Source organism: Babylonia areolata, chromosome 8 (genome assembly GCF_041734735.1).
Source record: "Babylonia areolata isolate BAREFJ2019XMU chromosome 8, ASM4173473v1, whole genome shotgun sequence".
Taxonomy (NCBI): domain Eukaryota; kingdom Metazoa; phylum Mollusca; class Gastropoda; order Neogastropoda; family Buccinidae; genus Babylonia; species Babylonia areolata.
Window position 1 is genome coordinate 41,787,293 of NC_134883.1, and position 18,631 is coordinate 41,805,923.

The following is an 18,631-nucleotide window of genomic DNA, read 5'->3' on the forward strand; positions in this document are numbered from 1 at the left end:
TCAAGAAACAAGGTGCAATACAGCGTTCAATTAAGAAGACTTGAGCAACAACAAGCATGAGCTTATATCGTGCTCGTTCATATGTAACAAGCAATACACATTTATTTATTCATTTATTTTTTTACCCACATTTCTTCATGTCAGTGACTGAACCACCCTTCACCCCACCCCACCCCCTCTCCCATCCAGGAAGAGAACCCAAATTTCTTCATATCTGTGACTGAGCACCCCCTCACACCCCCTCCCTCACCATCCAGGAAGAGAACCCACACTTCTTCATGTCTGTGACTGAGCCACCCTTCACCCCCCCCCCCCCCCCCCCCCCCCCCCCCCCACTACCTTACCATCCAGGAAGAGAACCCACATTTCATCATGTCTGTGACTGAGCTCTGAGTCCCCCCGCCCCCTTCCCTCTCCCCTTCCCGTCCAGGAAGAGTACCATTTCTTCACGCCTGTGACAACCCCTCCTCTCCCCACCTCCGTCTCCTCCCCTCCCCTACCATCCAGACAAACCAACCCATATCCATCAGCACTAATCTCCCACGACACACAAATCCCCCCCCCCCCCCCCCCCCCCCAAGCCCCCTCACACGCACCACACCACCCCAGGACTTACTTCAGCAATGGCGGCCTATGACACCAGGCACATTAAGGCTTTTCATGTTTTACGGCAGGGGAATGGAAAGAATGGCATGACCGTTCAAAATTAATTAACTGCTGGATTAGCCCTTTACAGCCGGGCCAGGATTTTTTTTCTTTTTTTGTTTTTTGTTGTTTTTGTTTTTTTGTTTTTTTATTAAAAGGTCAGACGGTTGATGAGAGAGTAGGGTTGTAAGTGTGCACACAACAGTGGTGTGCTGTACTGATCGAGGCTGTCACTTTTAATTCGAAACACCACTGACACTGGCGGCAAGTTTCTGCATACACGAAACGTGCGCGTACGCACGCGCGTGAGTTTGTGTGTGTGTGCCTCTGTGTGTGTGTGTGTGTGTGTGTGTGTGTGTGTGTGTGCAGAGCACGCGCGGGTGCGTGCGTGTTTGAAAGACACAGTGCTGTGGTCGTCAGTGATGGCCAGGACTGAAAACCGCATCATCTATCCCGGCAGTTCAGTTCAGTTACTCAAGGAGTCACCACTGCGTTCGGACAAATCCATATACGCTACACCACATCTGCTAAGCAGATGCCTGACCAGCAGCGTAACCCAACGCGCTTAGTCACGTCAGGCCTGGAGACCATCCACTTATTGCCAAATCACAAACAGCTAACTGTTAAAGCAAAGAACGGACACAAAATGAGCTCTGAACTAAATCGCAGGTGTGGTTTAGGCTAATTATTCTTCGAGGCAAACAAGTCGGTACAGCCGGCAGTGCAGCTGGCCATAAATTATGGTCTTCTTCTTCTTCTTCTTCTGCGTTCGTGGGCTTCAACTCCCACGTTCACTCGTATATACGCGAGTGGGCTTTTTACGTGTATGACCGTTTTTACCCCCGCCATGTAGGCAGCCATACTCCGCTTTCGGGGGTATGCATGCTGGGTATGTTCTTCTTTCCATAACCCACCGAACGCTGACATGGATTACAGGATCTTTAACGTGCGTATTTGATCTTCTGCTTGCCGTATACACACGAAGGGGGTTCAGGCACTGGCAGGTCTGCACATATGTTGACCTGGGAGATCGTAAAAATCTCCACCCTTTACCCACCAGGCGCTGTCACCGTGATTCGAACCCGGGACCCTCAGATCGAAAGTCCAACGCTTTAACCATTCGACTATGGCGCCCGTCATAAATGATGGTCAATCCAGCTTGGACACAACACGAAACAACAGCTGTCACAAATAGTAAAGAGTGGTAACTCCAACAGTAGGCAAAACCATAAGTTACAGCAATGTCGGGTATGAATGTGAGAGTGAATGTTTAGGTAAGTAGTGGGTAGGGGGAGTGCTGGAAGGAGGGCGCTGCGGCGGGGGGGGCGGGGGGGGCGGGGGGGGGCAGGGGGGGGGAGAGTGCCAGGGGCCATCATTAGGATGCCTGCCTGTCACCCCTCGTCCCCTCTGATCCAGTTAGTGGGCAGGAGGGAGAGTGCGAATGTGATTGGAGTAAATGTTTACCTGCAAGATGTCTTCCAAACAGGTATAAAATCAATCCACATAGAACTTTTTTTTTTTTTTCAAGCAACTGGTTTGCGGAAACCCCCCAATATGTGGCAAAATAATCAACGTGTTGATTGTGGCTACACAACAGAAGAAGAAGAAGAACTCTCTCCATTCGCACGGTACACAACTTCAAGTCAGTGCTGCTTACGCTACCGATTAAGCTAGCACACAGGTAAATAAACGGGTACATTGGAACAAACCCAGACACTTCCTCAAAAAAGGAAGCGCCGGGCCTGTCCTTATACCGATCATTTGACATGTGCACACAGCAGCAATGACAGAAGAAATGTGCAAACACAAATTAGCTTTTATTCAAGACTGGCATAGCCTCTTTGATCCTGAACAAGCCACACAGAACACATGGACAATACAGAACAAACACATGGTTGCCTCGGTGGTTTTTCAACTGGAAATTAACAAATAATGAGGCCAGGAGATGAAATGATTAACAAATACTAACAGCTGTCACAATCTACAGAAAAGCGTAAAAACAAATAAATAAATAAATAAAATAAAATGCCGAGTTTCTGCTGTAGCCAGGTACAACCGGTTAACTGAAAGTCGAGTGCGCTGCTGTCACCCCGAAAAGAAGGGGGTAGCTGGGACTGAGAGAGGCCGAGGGAAGAAGACAACGGGTGGATGGATACCCGAATACGATGACACACTGACGTGAATGTTCAGTCAGTTTTCACGTCTGACCCTGTCAGTATCCAAACCTTTTGTAACTATAAAATACTATGTAAGCGGCCCCGTAATTATTTGGGCATGACTGACAAACAGGTAAAGTCCAACTTTAGCGGCATCCGAAATTATTGCACATATTTTACAGGCAATTTTTGTGCATGTATGAAACGATATTGTCATTGGTAGACTGATGCTGTAACCCATTTTAGGTGGATTTATTTTGTACGTTACTGGTATATATATATATATATATATATGAGCTTAATTTAGGATGCTAAAGTGGGACATATATATATATATGTGTGTGCGTGTGTGTGTGTGGTAAAAATACTTACCTTCGCGTGAGAACGTAGTTGTTTTGTTGTTTTTTTAAAGTAAGTTCGAAGCACTGAACACAGAACTGTATCCCCCAATTGACCAGCACAAGGTAACACACGTCACATACATACAGTACGTGCACACTATGAACAGTGAGCGATGCAGCGCCAACACCAACACCACTCCACTCCACACCGGTGTGCGGTATGCTGCGATCCTCTCTACCAGCTCTCTCACACACCGCTGTTGCTCCCCCCCACGAAGTCACTCCCCTCGCTGTGTCTGTCTGTCTCTCTGTCTGTGCACGTGAAAGGATGAATGCAGAGCAGTCCACTTTCCACAAGCAGCCAGCAAGAAGGGGGGTGTCGGCTTTGTACAACTGGTTGGATGAAGAGGTCAGACAGGGCGAGCTGACAGCTCAACACCCCTCCCATTCATTCACAGGAGACACGAGGTGGTGGTGGTGGAGGAGGAGGAGGATGGCGGGGGGGGGGAGGAGGGTGACAGACACACCTTCAGCCCTGAAGCACTCAGCCACACACACACACACACACACACACCACAACGCAGGAACAGCGAGGCAACCCGAGATTGGAATGCTGCGCGCCAAATGTGGAAGGTGGGGGAGAGGTGATGTGTAGGAGAAAAAAAAAGATTTAAAAAAAAAGGAGAGAGAGGGTGGGGGGGAGCTGGCGCGTGCAGGGTGTGTGTGTGTGGGGGGGGAGGGGGGGGAAGGCAATGATGTGCGGCAGGGGCTGTCTATCAGAGAGGTAACGCCCAATCTCCGCTCCTCCCCCCCCCAGCCCCCCCCCCCCCTCCACCACCCCCGCCCCCCATCCAAACCTTTCATCTGGTGCCGCTGTGAAATAAAAGGTGGCCCCAACTGGTCATACAGGCAAGGTCTGCAAGTGAATAGGGACAGAACGGGCCACGTTTAGTGTGTGTGTGTGTGTGTGTGTGGACTCCCCCAGTCACACATCAGTCGCGCATTCCCCCCCCCCACCCCCCCCCCACCTTCCTCACAACAGCTGGCAGGTCAAAGAGGCATGTGGTGAAGAAGACAAGAGCCAAGGACTGGACTGAACTACCTGATGAAGAGTTCATAATCTCGGCCGCCCGCGGTACTACGGCCCCACTTTCATTTGAGTGGACTGTCTGCATATCCGTCAGTCACACCTGTTGGTTCAATGGTCGGTACCTGGCTAACTTTACACTTCACATCGATCATCACTGGACCACGCGGGTTTTGAACTGCTGCTGGCATGTATAGCTGCTGGCTGTAAATCGATACTGTCGCTGGATATATATACTTCGTTGTATTTTTCGGTTTGTTGGTTTGTTAAATTGTTTAATGCTGCTTTGCTGAGTGTATGTATTACTATTGTACTACTTTTTAATTTTCCAATTTTGTAACACATGGAAGTTTAACGTAAATACTTACATGGAAAGGGGAGCGGGAACGATATGGAAAAAACATTTTTAAAAAATAATTAAAAAAAAAAAAGCATACAAACATAGCATTTTTGTGAAATACACAACTGGGAATACTCTTCTTTTGTTGTCACAACAGATTTCTCTTTGTGAAATTCGGGCTGTTCTCCCCAGGGAGAGCGCGTAGCTAGCTACACTGAGAGCGCCGCCCATTTTCTTGTATTTTTTTTCCTGCCTGCAATTTTGTTTGTTTCCCGGCTGTGTTTTGGAATCCTCATTGTACGTAAACTTCAACCTTTTACACTGGACTTAATTCTAACCCACTTCTTGCCAATGCTTTCATGTAGAGATTCCGATAATCTTTTGTAGTTAAAAAAAAAAAAAAAAAGAAAAGAAGAAATAAACGAAAGAACGACTTTTTACAGAACTGGCAGCAAAAGAAGACAAGAGTGAAGATCGATCTGTCCGAATGGTAGGAATCTAAATGGCACACCCCCGGGTTGTGGGGGGAAAAAAAAACCACCTTTGAAACGACTTCTGTGTTTCATCTTCTCCGCTAAAACCACGACAGTAAATACTACAGATAAGATGTGCCAGAGACCATATACTGAAGCCGGACGCTTTCAGACGAACATGATGCCTCAGTGTGTGTGTGTGTGTGTGTGTGTGTGTGTGTGTGTGTGTGTGTGTGTGTGTGTGTGTGTGTGTGTGTGTTCTTTCAGAACGTGTACACCCTTTCACACACACACACACACACACACACACACACACACACACACACACACACGGCGTTTATCGAAATGTCAACCCACACACACTCTGTGCAAGCGGCTGAAGGGCGAAAAGGAGGTCTAGTTTTCTACGTTTGGAAATAGTAGCAGCCACAGGTCACACAACCAGCGAGCCACTGTGCCGGCGTGTAATGGAAATCCATCACTTGTCAATGGTGTCTGGAAATAATGACACCTCAGCGGTTTCATTTTTGTTATTTTGTATTTTGTGTGGGTGGGTTTTTCAAGTTGTTTTGTTTTGTGTGTGTGTGTGTGTGTGTGTGTGTCCACTATAAGCCAAGGAAAAAATACACACACACACGCGCGCGCGCGCGCGCGCGCACACACACACACACACACAGGGAAGGAGGGGGGGGGGCACTGCAGAACCAAACTGAAAACATGTCACTCTATTCATCATGGCAGTGTCATGTGGTGGACATGTTTTGAACAAACACACACAAACATTATATATATATATATATATATATATATGTGTGTGTGTGTGTGTGTGTGTGTGTGTGTGTGTGTAGGCTATATATATATACTGACCTCAGCCACAACCTACATCACGATAATGACAGTGTGTGCGTGCGTGCGTGTTGCTTGTGAGTGTAACTGAATGCAGTCAGATGGTAGGAAAGCAGTTTGAAACCCCCTCCACCCCCCCCCCCCCCCGTGCCCCCCTCCCTCCTCCCCATCTCTTTCAAATCTACCATACTCAGTGACAAAAGTCACAGAAACGTAACACTCTAATCAGTCAAAACGCGTTCTTTACCAGTGGTTCTTCGTCAGGCCTCTGCGGCACTCAGCTACTTCAAAGTCTGGTCTTAAAACCCAACTCTTCCCAAAGACAGCCTCCATTCGCTGCCTTGTCCTTATTTTCAGGGTTTTTTGGTGGGTTTTTTTTTCTTCTTCTTTTTTTTCAGTTTAGAGTTATACATGCGTGTGACTGACTGGTGTGAAAGCGCTTTGATTTGTCACAGCACAAGATTTGGCGTTATATGAATACTTATTATTATTAGCATTATTATTATTATTATTTCCAGAGGGGCCCTGAGCAACGGACGTATATTATATATATATATATAGGTTCGTGGCCCTGGGCTCATACAAAACACAATTAAGACATTACAGATGTCTCGGCCGTGGAGGAAGTTAACTTACTGCAGCAGGGAAAAAGAACGACTACAAAAGGCAAGTCACAAAACACCACGCATTAGCCAAAGTCATTCATGACCGGAAAAAAAAACAGAAGAAGAAGAAGAACAAAAAGAGTAGGATATATTCATTTCACAGTCGTCTTTGGTGTTTCCTAACTTGTGACAGATCAGATTTGACACTGCTCCAGCTCCCAAGAACACCAGATTGGTTTCACCCCCGGTTGACCGAGTGTGTGTGTGTGTGTGTGTGTGTGTGTTCGCGCGCGCGCGCATTAGGAAACGTGACCCGGCATATCAGTCTCCAAAGGTCAAGCAGCAGCGAAACGAAAGGAAACGTCTTTCTGGTGGTGACGTCCTCAAAATAATTGTCATTCTGTGGTGACAATGCAAAATAACCAGCAAAACTTAGGGTCAGACATCTTGCGTGAATTAGCTCCTTGCTGGACTCATAGGCAGACACTTATCCTGTGGGTTTTTTTTTTCTTGTGACACTCCACTCACTTGGTTTCAGTTAATTAATCTTTAATTGTTCAACAGTATCCTTGATTACAGTTACAAATAAAGGACAAAGGAGCATCTACAAGCTTAGAAAAAAAACACAACTGATACTGTACTCGCACGAGCACTTCAATTTTAACATGACAGCTGACACACCATTCACTTGGTTTATATGTTCGATCAACAGTACACATGGAGTGATGCCCTAGAGGTAACGCGTCCGCCTAGGAAGCGAGAGAATCTGAACGCGCTGGTTCGAATCACGGCTCAGCCGTCGATATTTTCTCCCCCTCCACTAGACCTTGAGTGGTGGTCTGGACGCTAGTCATTCGGATGAGACGATAAACCGAGGTCCCGTGTGCAGCATGCACTTAGCGCACGTAAAAGAACCCACGGCAACAAAAGGGTTGTCCCTGGGAAAATTCTGTAGAAAAATCCACTTCGATAGGAAAAAACAAATAAAACTGCACGCAGGAAAAAATACCAAAAAAATGGGTGGCGCTGTAGTGTAGCGACGCGCTCTCCCTGGGGGAGAGCAGCCTGAATTTCACACAGAGAAATCTGTTGTGATAAAAAGAAATACAAATACAAATTGCAATGCAAACTTAAGGACAAAGGAGCATTTACAAGCTTAAACAAAAGCGTATACTGTGCTCACACTTCAATTTTGCACTTCAATTTTAACATGACGGCTGATGAACCATAGTTATCATCATTCCACTCACTTCATTGTCACTTCTCCTGTCCACTCCAAGGCATCTGCTGGTCAGGCATCTGCTCAGCATGGTAATTATGTAGTGCAGTGTAGCGTATATGGAGTTGTCCGAACGCAGTGACGCCTCCTTTGAGTAACTGCTCTGGACTGTCCTGTGCATGTCTTGTGGTTTATGGAGTGGAGTTTCTTGCAGGGGTGGAAACGTCCGGGGTGTGAAATAAAATCAAAATAAATAGGAGATGATTATGAAAGGATGGCGGCGTGTTTCTGAACTCTCTCTCTCTTTCTGTCCCCTCCCCATCATCAATCCTGTGTTTGTCTACGTTTATTCTCTCTCTCTCTCTCACCTGTGGGTGTGGGTATTTATCTCTCTCACACCTGTGGGTGTTTCTCTCTCTCTCTCTCTCTCACCTGTGGGTGTGGGTGTTTCTCTCTCTCTCTCTCACCTGTGAATGTGGGTGTTTCTCTCTTTTTCTCTCTCACCTGTGGGTGTGGATGTTTCTCTCTCTCTCTCCCTCTCTCTCTCACCTGTGGGTGTGGGTGTTTCTCTCTCTCTCTCACCTGTGAATGTGGGTGTTTCTCTCTTTTTCTCTCTCACCTGTGGGTGTGGATGTTTCTCTCTCTCTCTCCCTCTCTCTCTTACCTGTGGGTGTGGGTGTTTCTCTCTCTCTCTCACCTGTGAATGTGGGTGTTTCTCTCTTTTTCTCTCTCACCTGTGGGTGTGGATGTTTCTCTCTCTCTCTCCCTCTCTCTCTTACCTGTGGGTGTGGGTGTTTCTCTCTCTCTCTCACCTGTGAATGTGGGTGTTTCTCTCTTTTTCTCTCTCACCTGTGGGTGTGGATGTTTCTCTCTCTCTCTCCCTCTCTCTCTTACCTGTGGGTGTGGATGTTTCTCTCTCTCTCTCACCTGTGAATGTGGGTGTTTCTCTCTTTTTCTCTCTCACCTGTGGGTGTGGATGTTTCTCTCTCTCTCTCCCTCTCTTACCTGTGGGTGTGGATGTTTCTCTCTCTCTCTCCCTCTCTCTCTTACCTGTGGGTGTGGATGTTTCTCTCTCTCTCTCACCTGTGAATGTGGGTGTTTCTCTCTTTTTCTCTCTCACCTGTGGGTGTGGATGTTTCTCTCTCTCTCTCCCTCTCTCTCTTACCTGTGGGTGTGGATGTTTCTCTCTCTCTCTCACCTGTGAATGTGGGTGTTTCTCTCTTTTTCTCTCTCACCTGTGGGTGTGGATGTTTCTCTCTCTCTCTCCCTCTCTCTCTTACCTGTGGGTGTGGGTGTTTCTCTCTCTCTCTCACCTGTGAATGTGGGTGTTTCTCTCTTTTTCTCTCTCACCTGTGGGTGTGGATGTTTCTCTCTCTCTCTCCCTCTCTCTCTTACCTGTGGGTGTGGGTGTTTCTCTCTCTCTCTCACCTGTGAATGTGGGTGTTTCTCTCTTTTTCTCTCTCACCTGTGGGTGTGGATGTTTCTCTCTCTCTCTCCCTCTCTCTCTTACCTGTGGGTGTGGGTGTTTCTCTCTCCCTCTCTCTCTTACCTGTGGGTGTGGGTGTTTCTCTCTCCCTCTCTCTCTTACCTGTGGGTGTGGGTGTTTCTCTCTCTCTCTCCCTCTCTCTCTCACCTGTGGGTGTGGGTGTTTCTCTCTCTCTCTCCCTCTCTCTCTCACCTGTGGGTGTGGGTGTTTCTCTCTCTCTCTCTCTCTCTCTCTCACCTGTGGGTGTGGGTGTTTCTCTCTCTCTCTCTCTCTCACCTGTGGGTGTGGGTGTTTCTCTCTCTCTCTCTCTCTCACCTGTGGGTGTTTCTCTCTCTCTCTCTCTCTCTCACCTGTGGGTGTGGGTGTTTCTCTCTCTCTCACCTGTGGGTGTGGGTGTTTCTCTCTCTCTCTCTCTCACCTGTGGGTGTGGGTGTTTCTCTCTCTCTTTCTGTGTGTGTGTGTGTGTGTGTGTGTGTGTGTGTGTATACTGTTGGATTACCCACTCCCCCCCCTCTTCACCCCATTCCTCACCCCCTTTACCGTGATGTGTATGTATTATGCCTATGGCCCCTAAACACATTAAACCATCTGAATCTGAATCTCTCTGTGTGCGTGAGAGAGAGAGAGAGAGAGAGAGAGAGAGAGAGAGAGAGTACGAGTGTGTGCTATAGAAGAGCATCCCCACTCTCAACCCCCAACACACACACACACACTTTCGTCCCCTTACCCCGAACGGAAGTGGGCGGATGATGATGATGATGATGGTAAAATCAGCCAGCGAGGTGAAAACTCACGCTTCGTTCGTGAATAATGGTCTGTAGTTCGAGTCGACAACTTTTTTTTTCTTTTTTTTTCCGTTTTTCTTTCTTTTTTTTTCGGTTTTAAGTCTCGGAGGAAACAGCTGCTGGGGATAGAGTAGAGGTGGGGTGGGTTGTGTGTGTGTGTGTGTGTGTGTGCGTGCGTGTGCGTGTGTGTGTGTGTTCTGACGTCAAGGCTTAGAACGCACTCTACTGTTGATGATGATGGCAGTTCTCACGATCTGATAATATTCTCTTTTAAAACATTCTTTTTTTGTTCTTAAAAAAAAGAAGAATGAAAATCCAGAAATCCAGCTTTTATTGCTAACAGTGCGCCATACTGAAGGTGACTGTGTAGGGGGGTGTCCCGGGGAGGAGGTGTGGGGTGGGGGTGGAGGTGGAGGGTTCTAGTGTTGGCGGAAACTGACAGCTGCATGACGACCTCAAACCGGCCATGGAGATCAACAAGAGGTTGGGGGAAAAAAAAAAGAAAAAAGAAAAAAGATCCATCATACGTCGGTCAACCTGTGTGCATGCTCTCGCACACATTTTGCCCGTGTTTTGTGTGTGTGTGTCTCTCTCTGTCTCTTTCTGTCTCTTTCTGTGTCTCTCTCACTCTGTGTGTGTGTGTGTCTCTCGCTCTGTGTGTGTCTGTGTGTGTGTGTGTGTCTCTCGCTCTGTGTGTGTCTCTCTGTGTGTCTCTGTGTCTCTCCCTGTGTCTCTGTCTCTGTCTCTCGCTCTCTCTCTCTGTCTCTCTGTGTTTCTGTATGTCTCTCTCTCTATGTCTGTCTCTCTCGCTCTGTGTGTGTGTCTCTCTCTCTGTGTCTCTCTGTCTCTCTGTGTATCTGTGTCTCTCTGTCTCTGTCTCTCTCTCAGAAATACACACACAGCGGACACACACACACACACACACACACACACACACACACACACACACAGATGATGATGGTGATGATATGGATACTTATATAGCGCTTATCCTCGGTCGGAGTCCCAGCTCTAAGCGCTTTACAAACATCAGTGGAGTCCTATATGCACAACAGGCTGCCTAACCAACCTGGGTTGAGCCGACTGACAGCTGACGTTTGGATGTGTCATTCAGTCAGGGTTCAGAGAGAGAGAGAGAGAGAGAGCAAAACACGACTCCCACGCGACCGAACCATATTGAAGGTAACGAATTTAACACTGGTTAACTCACTCAGTACGGCCAGTCCTCTCTTCTCCTCTACGCAGACCCCTCGGATGTCCAGTGGGTGTCTGAATGACCCAACCTTTAGCTTTCCGTCGTCAGAATTGTGGTATTCTTTGTCAACATTCACCTCTTCAGTATAAGAGCGTTCCGCTTGCAATATTTTGATGATGGTAATTGGGATGAAACGCTGTTAACGTCGTCTCTTTCGCCGTTCATATGGAGAGAGTTAACTAAATTACTCGTTCTGTTCCCTGCAGGCACCACGCCACAGGCTCACAACTAACGAGTCGCAGAAATAACATCATCCGCACAGAACGGACCGGACCTGCAGGCCCCCAGTGGCATTGCTTGGTTCTAACTTTTTGACAGTTACACGTGACTAAATGCCTACGTTGACCGAACTACGCCATTGGTCAGTTCCATACTACACACACAGTTAGTAGCGGGTTACGACCATACTAGGCTCTTCCGTCCGAGCAATGCAACTGGCTCCTGGCAGGTCCTGAAGGGGAGGAGGGGGGTGGGGGAGGTCAGTGTTTGGTCAGCATGGTCCGATAGTGACCACAACGTCTTTCCTCACTAACACACAACTACTAATAATAATATGCAGGTTTATATAGCGTAATGGAGAGAGTTACCACTCTTTACTGTTTGTTAATCATATCGTCTCCTGGCCTCATTATTTGTATAATTTCCAGTGGAGTAACTACCGAGGCAACCATGTATTTGTTCTGTATAGTCCATACACGTGGACACAAGAGAGCCGTCCCACCTTTCCCATCATCAAAGGAAATGCGTTAATAATAATAATCATCATCATAATAGTGTCAACTTTCTGAAAGAGAAAGGACAGACACATAGACAAGTGGAGGAGGGAGGAATAAGAGAGAGAGAGGCAGAGACAGAGAACTCATAACTCAGACAAGTTTAATGTACATTGGCCTTGGGCCATAATACAATCAGAAAGGGCGGGGATGGGGGGGTTAGGGGGGGCGGGGGGGTGAAGGTGACATTTGACAACACTGTGTTACCTCTAGCAAATGACAATAAATGCACGCAAGAGAGACAGAGACAGAGAACAGACAGAGACAGAGACGGCCAAACAACACAGCTACCTATAATTATCACTGCACTGATTGACCTTCCAACCGGAAACAGCCGCGGATTCAGGGGGCGATAATGCCATCCCCTACAGCAGTGGTCATTACCTGGGTGCCTGTCCCATCACCCGCAGAGTCCAGCCAGCGGAAGTGTGGTTGTCCGGGTAAAAGGAGTGACCAGCAGTACACACATACACACACACACACACACACACACACACACACTGACCTGCACAGTCACCTTCAGTATGGCGCACTGTTAGCAATAAAAGCTGGATATCTGGATTTTCATTCTTTTTATTAAAAAAAAGAAGAATATTTTAAAAGATAATATTATCAAATCGTGAGAATTGACATCATCCTCAACAGTAGAGTGCGTTCTAAGCCTTGACGTCAGAATCTTACTTCGCTTTGGGCGTTATATTGATTCGCGGAATGTGTGTCAAAAAGCACAGGCAATAAAAACTATTTTTAAAAAATAAATAATTTTTTTTCTTTTTTAAAAAGTGAATCTTTGCCCTATGGCGGCTATTATCGACACATCGTAATATTACCCCATGGGCAATTAGCACACTTTTCTTTCAACAGCTCAACTCCTCCTTCTTCTTCAGTGCATCATGAGACCACGTACTAGAAATAAATGTCTTTCCCCTAAAATAGCACGAGGCATGAGGATGAGTCATGTTTTTTTTGTGTTTTTTTCTCATCAAGATTTCTTTATGGAAAGAGATCGGCGTTAAAAAACAAAAACAACGACAACAAAAAAAAAGCAACAACAAAAAAAAACAACACACACACACCCCCCCAAAAAAACCAACCAAACAAACAAAAAACGACGGTTAAAATTCACACGATGCAAAACTAAAATTCATGCACTGCACTTAAAACGTTTTATTTTTTTTATTTTAATACAATGGAAAATAACTTTTCAGTCACGTGTTGCTACTTGTACGTCACCACACGTCATGCCTTGTCCTTGCTGTACAGCCGTCAGTAGCTATCGGTCTGTCTGGTGACGTCATTACTAATTAATGAAGTAGTGGGCCGCTGAGTGCTTAGGGCGGCGTTGACATATTACCACGCTGCCTGGCAGCCGCCGATTCTCTTTGTGACGTGATCAGAGAGGCTCTTTCGGTCATTAAATGACCGGATCCCTTCACACACACACAAACACACACACGCACGCACGCACGCGCGCGCGCACACACACACACACACACACACACACATACACACACACTCTCTCTCTCTTTCTCTCTTTCTCTCTATCTAAAGACAGAGAGAGAGAATGGATGAACACGAGTGAGGCAGATAGTTTGCATGAACAACATAATACGAGGAGTGTTTTGTTGTAACAATCACATACAATTATGCACAAAAGTCTTATAAAGGCCACTTCCAAACGATGAAATAGAGAGGTTTGTGTGTCGGTGTGTGTATGTGTGTGTGCACGCGCGCGCGCGCGTGTTTTGTACCTACATTCGCGTAGGCCTACGTCCCTAACCCGAAAAGATAACAAAATATGCTATAGTGCGTGTGGACTGAAGTCAGGATCAGGAATCTCTCCGATGGTTCCAGATGGACTGCTCTAATGCTCACTTCGGCCATCGATTGTCCACCCTCACACTACACAGTCCCTCCCCTCCCCCCCGAAAACGGAGCATGGCTGCCTACATGGCGGGATTAAAAAAAAAAAAAACAACGTTCATACACGTTAAAGCCCACTCGTGTTCATACGAGTGAACGTATGAGTTACAGCCCACGAAAGAAGAAGAAGAAGAAGAAGTAGTAGTATATAGTCCGTAACAGGAGATTATTTTGCATTGCCAGACCCCCCCCCCCCCTCTCTCTCTCCCCCTCTTTCTCTCTCTCTCCCCCTCTTTCTCTCTCTCTCTCCCCCCCCCCGTCTCTCTCTCTCTCCCTCTCCCCCCCCGTCTCTCTCTCTCCCCTCTCCCACCCACCCCCCGTTTCTCTCTCTCTCCCCCCTCCCGTGCTCCCCCTCCCCCCCCCCTCTCTCTCCCCCCTCCCCCCCCCCCCCGTCTCTCTCTCTCTCCCCCTCCCCCCCCCCCCGTCTCTCTCTCTCTCTCTCCCTCTCCCCCCCCCCGTCTCTCTCTCCCTCTCCCCCCCCCCGTGCTCCCCCTCCCCCCCCTCTCTCTCTCCCCCTCCCCCCCCCCCACCGTCTCTCTCTCTCTCCCTCTCCCCCCCCCCCGTTTCTCTCTCTTCCCCCGTCTCTCTCTCTCTCTCCCCCCTCCCGTGCTCCCCCTCACCCCCCCCCCCTCTCTCTCTCTATCTGGAAACAGGAAACAGAGAAAGAAAAGAAAAAGAAACTAAAATAGAGAGAACAGGTTCTTCCGCTTCACTTGCCACGCTCTGAAGCCGAAAAAATGGGGAGGAGGGAGGGGGCGAAGGAGGAGGGAGGGGGGAAGGAGGGGAGGTTACAGTGAGCTTTAACTCGGGGGTGGGGGTGGGTGGGGTGGGGGGGGTGCGGTGTGATTTACCTTCGCAAAACATAATCCCCTCAACCCTTCCCCTGTTCCGATCCCCCCACCCCCCGGCCCCCAATCCCCCCCACCCCGCCATCCTAGCCTTCTCCTCCTCCTCCTCCCCTGCACTGCCCCCCACCCCTCCTCCCCCTCCCCCACCCACCCCTGAGTGTCCACTCACTGACCAGGGAGGACAGTAGAGACAGGGAGGGGGGGGAGGGGGGTTGGGGGCGCGGGGGAGGTGGGGGGGGGGAGGTAACAAGACCCACTACCACCACACTACACCACTGCCTGGAGGGGGAAAGGCTTGTAAGGCCTTCCAGTTATTAACTACAGGGGTTTCCATGTTGCAGCAGCGAAAGTGATTTTCTCTGTATTGTCAGTCTTCCTTCTCTTTGCCCCCCCCCTCTCTCTCTCTCTCTCTCTCTCTCTCTCTCTCTCTCTCGTGTGTGTGTGCGTGTGTGTGTGTACGTGCGTGCATGTGTGTGTGAGAGTGTATGTCCGTGTCTGTAGACTGGCAGAATGCTAAGAATGTGGTTTATGTTGTTTTTTTTGTGGGTTTTTTTTTGCGTGTGTTGGAACCGATTCAGAAAATCACGCCAAAGCATCTTTTCCACGATTTGGGACACCCCCCCTAAAGGCAAGTGAAGGTTAAAACAGTCTTGTCTTCGAAGTTCACATTCTCCCGCACAATATTCACTTGTTTCTAATCACCTCATTGTGAGGCCGCCTCAGTCGCCCCTCCTCGATTAGGCATTAAAAAAAAAGATTTTGTTACAAGGTGATATGTCAATCCATTCATAATTTTTTTTTCATGCTGTTGCAGAGGAAGATTTCAATTGCTTTTGAGGTAACCTGATGTTCGTACATCGGACTCGAAGACGACCATGGCTTCAAAAATATCAGATGGCCGTGGGTCCAGAGGTGACTGAGGAAGCCAATCCGGGCCATGAAAGGCCCCAGTGCCATAGTTCACAGCTAACCATCGCCATAGTTCACAGCTAACCATTGCCATAGTTCACAGCTAACCACTGCCATAGTTCATTGCCATAGTTCACAGCTAACCATTGCCATAGTTCACAGCTAACCATTGCCATAGTTCACAGCTAACCACTGCCATAGTTCATTGCCATAGTTCACAGCTAACCATTGCCATAGTTCACAGCTAACCACTGCCATAGTTCATTGCCATGGTTCACAGCTACAAAGAGAAGAGAGAAGAGACACTGGCTGTCGGATTTAACACGACCCTGGGACAAAATTCCTTCCTTCAATAATCTTTTTATTTGTCTTCTTCTTCTCTCTTCCCAGGCAGGGGGTGGGGGGGTGGGGGGGGGAGGGGAAGAGGGATTGGGGGGTTGGGTGTGTGTGTGTGGGGGGGGGTGGGGGGCCGGGGGGAGGGGGGGGGGTAAGAGCATCGTGTACAATAATCACCCTATCCCCATTGTTGTTGAGGTACCCTCCTCATCCCCCTCCACCCCCCAGCCCCCACACCCCTCCCCCCCAACAAAACAAAACAAAACAAAACACTAGCCTAAGGTGGCTTTCGTCCGTCAAAACCTCCCCTGCCCTTCCCTTTTCTCTTTCTTCCTTTCTCTTCTTCTCTTCCTGTTGTTGTTGTTGCCTGTATCGTTCAGGACACGTAAGGCAGTACCAGCCCCCCCGACCGACAGAGCTCATTAGAGCGGACATGAGTGAGCGGCGACCCCTGGCGAGCTGAGGGGGTGCTGACTGGTGAGGTCTTCACCAAGCTACAGTTTGGAGGAGGAGGAGGAGGTGGTGGTGGTGGTGGAAAAGGGAGAGGAGGGGAGAGGTGAGGGGGGGGGGGGAGAAGGGAGGTGACTCAGAAAGGTAAAGCTTGGCGGCCCGACAAACAAAAAGGGACATTACTTATGTGCCAGTGGTTGCCAACAATTTTCTGCTCAGGTCTGCTGGACACAAAAAGGAGTGTGCCCTTTCTTTGTGCCTCCGCCGTCTCTTCCTTGTCTCCATGTTTTTTTGGGGGGTTTTTTGTTGTTTTTTTCCCCGAGGTCTTTTCCTCCTTCTCCTCCTCCTCCTCTCTCCTCGTCCTCTCTCCTCGTCGTTCTCCTCCTCCTCGTCCTCTTCGTCCTCTCTCCTCCTCCTCTCTCCTCGTCGTTCTCCTCCTCCTCTCTCTCCTCCTCCTCCTCCTCGTCCTCTTCGTCCTCCTCCTCCTCTCTCCTCGTCGTTCTCCTCCTCCTCTCTCCTCGTCGTTCTCCTCCTCCTCGTCCTCCTCCTCGTCCTCTTCGTCCTCCTCCTCTCTCCTCGTCGTTCTCCTCCTCCTCTTCGTCCTCCTCCTCCTCTCTCCTCGTCCTCCTCCTCCTCCTCCTCGTCCTCCTCCTCTTCCTCCTCCTCCTCTCTCCTCGTCCTCTTCGTCCTCCTCCTCCTCCTCCTCTTCTCCTCCTCCTCCTCTCTCCTCTTCCTCCTCTCTCCTCCTCTTCCTCCTCCTCTCTCTTCCTCCTCCTCCTCTCTCTTCCTCCTCCTCTTCCTCCTCCTCCTCTCTCGTCCTCTTCCTTCTCCTCCTCCTCTCTCCTCTTCCTCCTCCTCCTCCTCAAGCTTCTGTTTTCTCTTCCCACTGGCCCCTCCTTTCATCTTTTTTCTCTTCTTCTTCTTCTTCTTCAATATTTTCTTCGTCTTCTTCTCAGCGAACTTACTCGAATATGTTTGCGTAAACACTTGGCCTAATTCTTCCTGTCGCGCAGTAGCCGAGTGGTTAAAGCGTTGGACTTTCAATCTGCCGTGAGGGTCCCGGGTTCGAGTCTCGGTAGCGGCGCCTGGTGGGTAAAGGGTGGAGCTTTTTTTTCTCCTATCTCCCAGGTCAACATAATTTATGTGCAGACCTGCTTGTGCCTGAACCCCCTTCGTGTGTACACGCACGCAGAAGATCAAAATACGCACGTTAAAGATCATGTAATCCATGTCAGCGTTTTTGTGGGTTGTGGAAAGAAGAACATTCCACATTCCATTATCTGTTTTATATGGATCTGCATCTGTTTCAGTTTTTCACGCGTATGTATGAGTGCGTTCGTGCGTGCATGCGAACACGCACGTGTGTGTGTGTGTGTGTGTGTGTGTGTGTGTGTGTGTGTGTGTGTGTGCGTGCGTGTGTGCGCGCGCGCGCGTTCGAGTGTGTGTGTGGACGTGTGCGTGTGTGTGTGTGAGTGTATGCGTGCGTTCGTAACACCACACGAACGAACGCGCCTGTGAGCCCGTAATCGAGACATGATGATGCACACAAGAGGTAAAGGGCTGAGAAAGGGGGACTTAACTGGAGAGACAGAGCGACAGACCAGACACACAATCCCTCCCCTGACATGGACAAAACGCATCAGTGGCTAAATGTGGCAGTGAGCGGCAGTTTAAAAAAAAAAAGAGGAAAAAAAAGAAGAAAAGTGGGGCCGAGGGGGATGGGTATGCTCCTTCTGCAACACACACACACACACACACACACACACACACACACACACACACACACACACACACACCAGCCTGCCCTATCCTCCTTCTTGGACAAAGAGTGCCCCACTTCTCTCAGACAGACAGACAGACGACAGCCAGAACTCAAATCAAGTGTCCAGAACGAACCGGGCACCGACAGGAAACCTACTATAAATAAGGTAACTGTAGGCACGGAGGGACCACCGTCACGACTCAGTGGTGTGATTCAACGTGCTGGCATTGCACTTTTCTGACGGTAGTTGGTTTTGATAAAAAAAAAAAAAAAAAAAAAAAAAAATATATATATATATATATGTGTGTGTGTGTGTGTGTGTGTGTGTGTGTGTGGTACATACTTCTTATTCCATTGTCAGTCAGTCTGTTCTAGCCCACAGACACCAACCT

The 18,631-nt window shown here is 48.6% G+C and overlaps 1 protein-coding gene across 4 annotated transcripts in view; it reads right to left on the reverse strand.

Moving 5' to 3' along the window:
* Positions 1–18,631, reverse strand: part of LOC143284826 (dystroglycan 1-like) — a 151,310-nt gene that overhangs the window by 48,316 nt on the left and 84,363 nt on the right. Inside the window, exon 1 of one of the 4 annotated variants that reach the window (XM_076591879.1) lies at positions 3,174–3,419. The exons of the other annotated variants lie outside the window; for them this stretch is intronic. The gene's annotated coding sequence lies outside the window, so the exon portion shown is untranslated. Of the gene's footprint in view, positions 1–3,173; positions 3,420–18,631 lie in introns of those variants that run through there. 4 annotated transcript variants of the gene reach the window in all.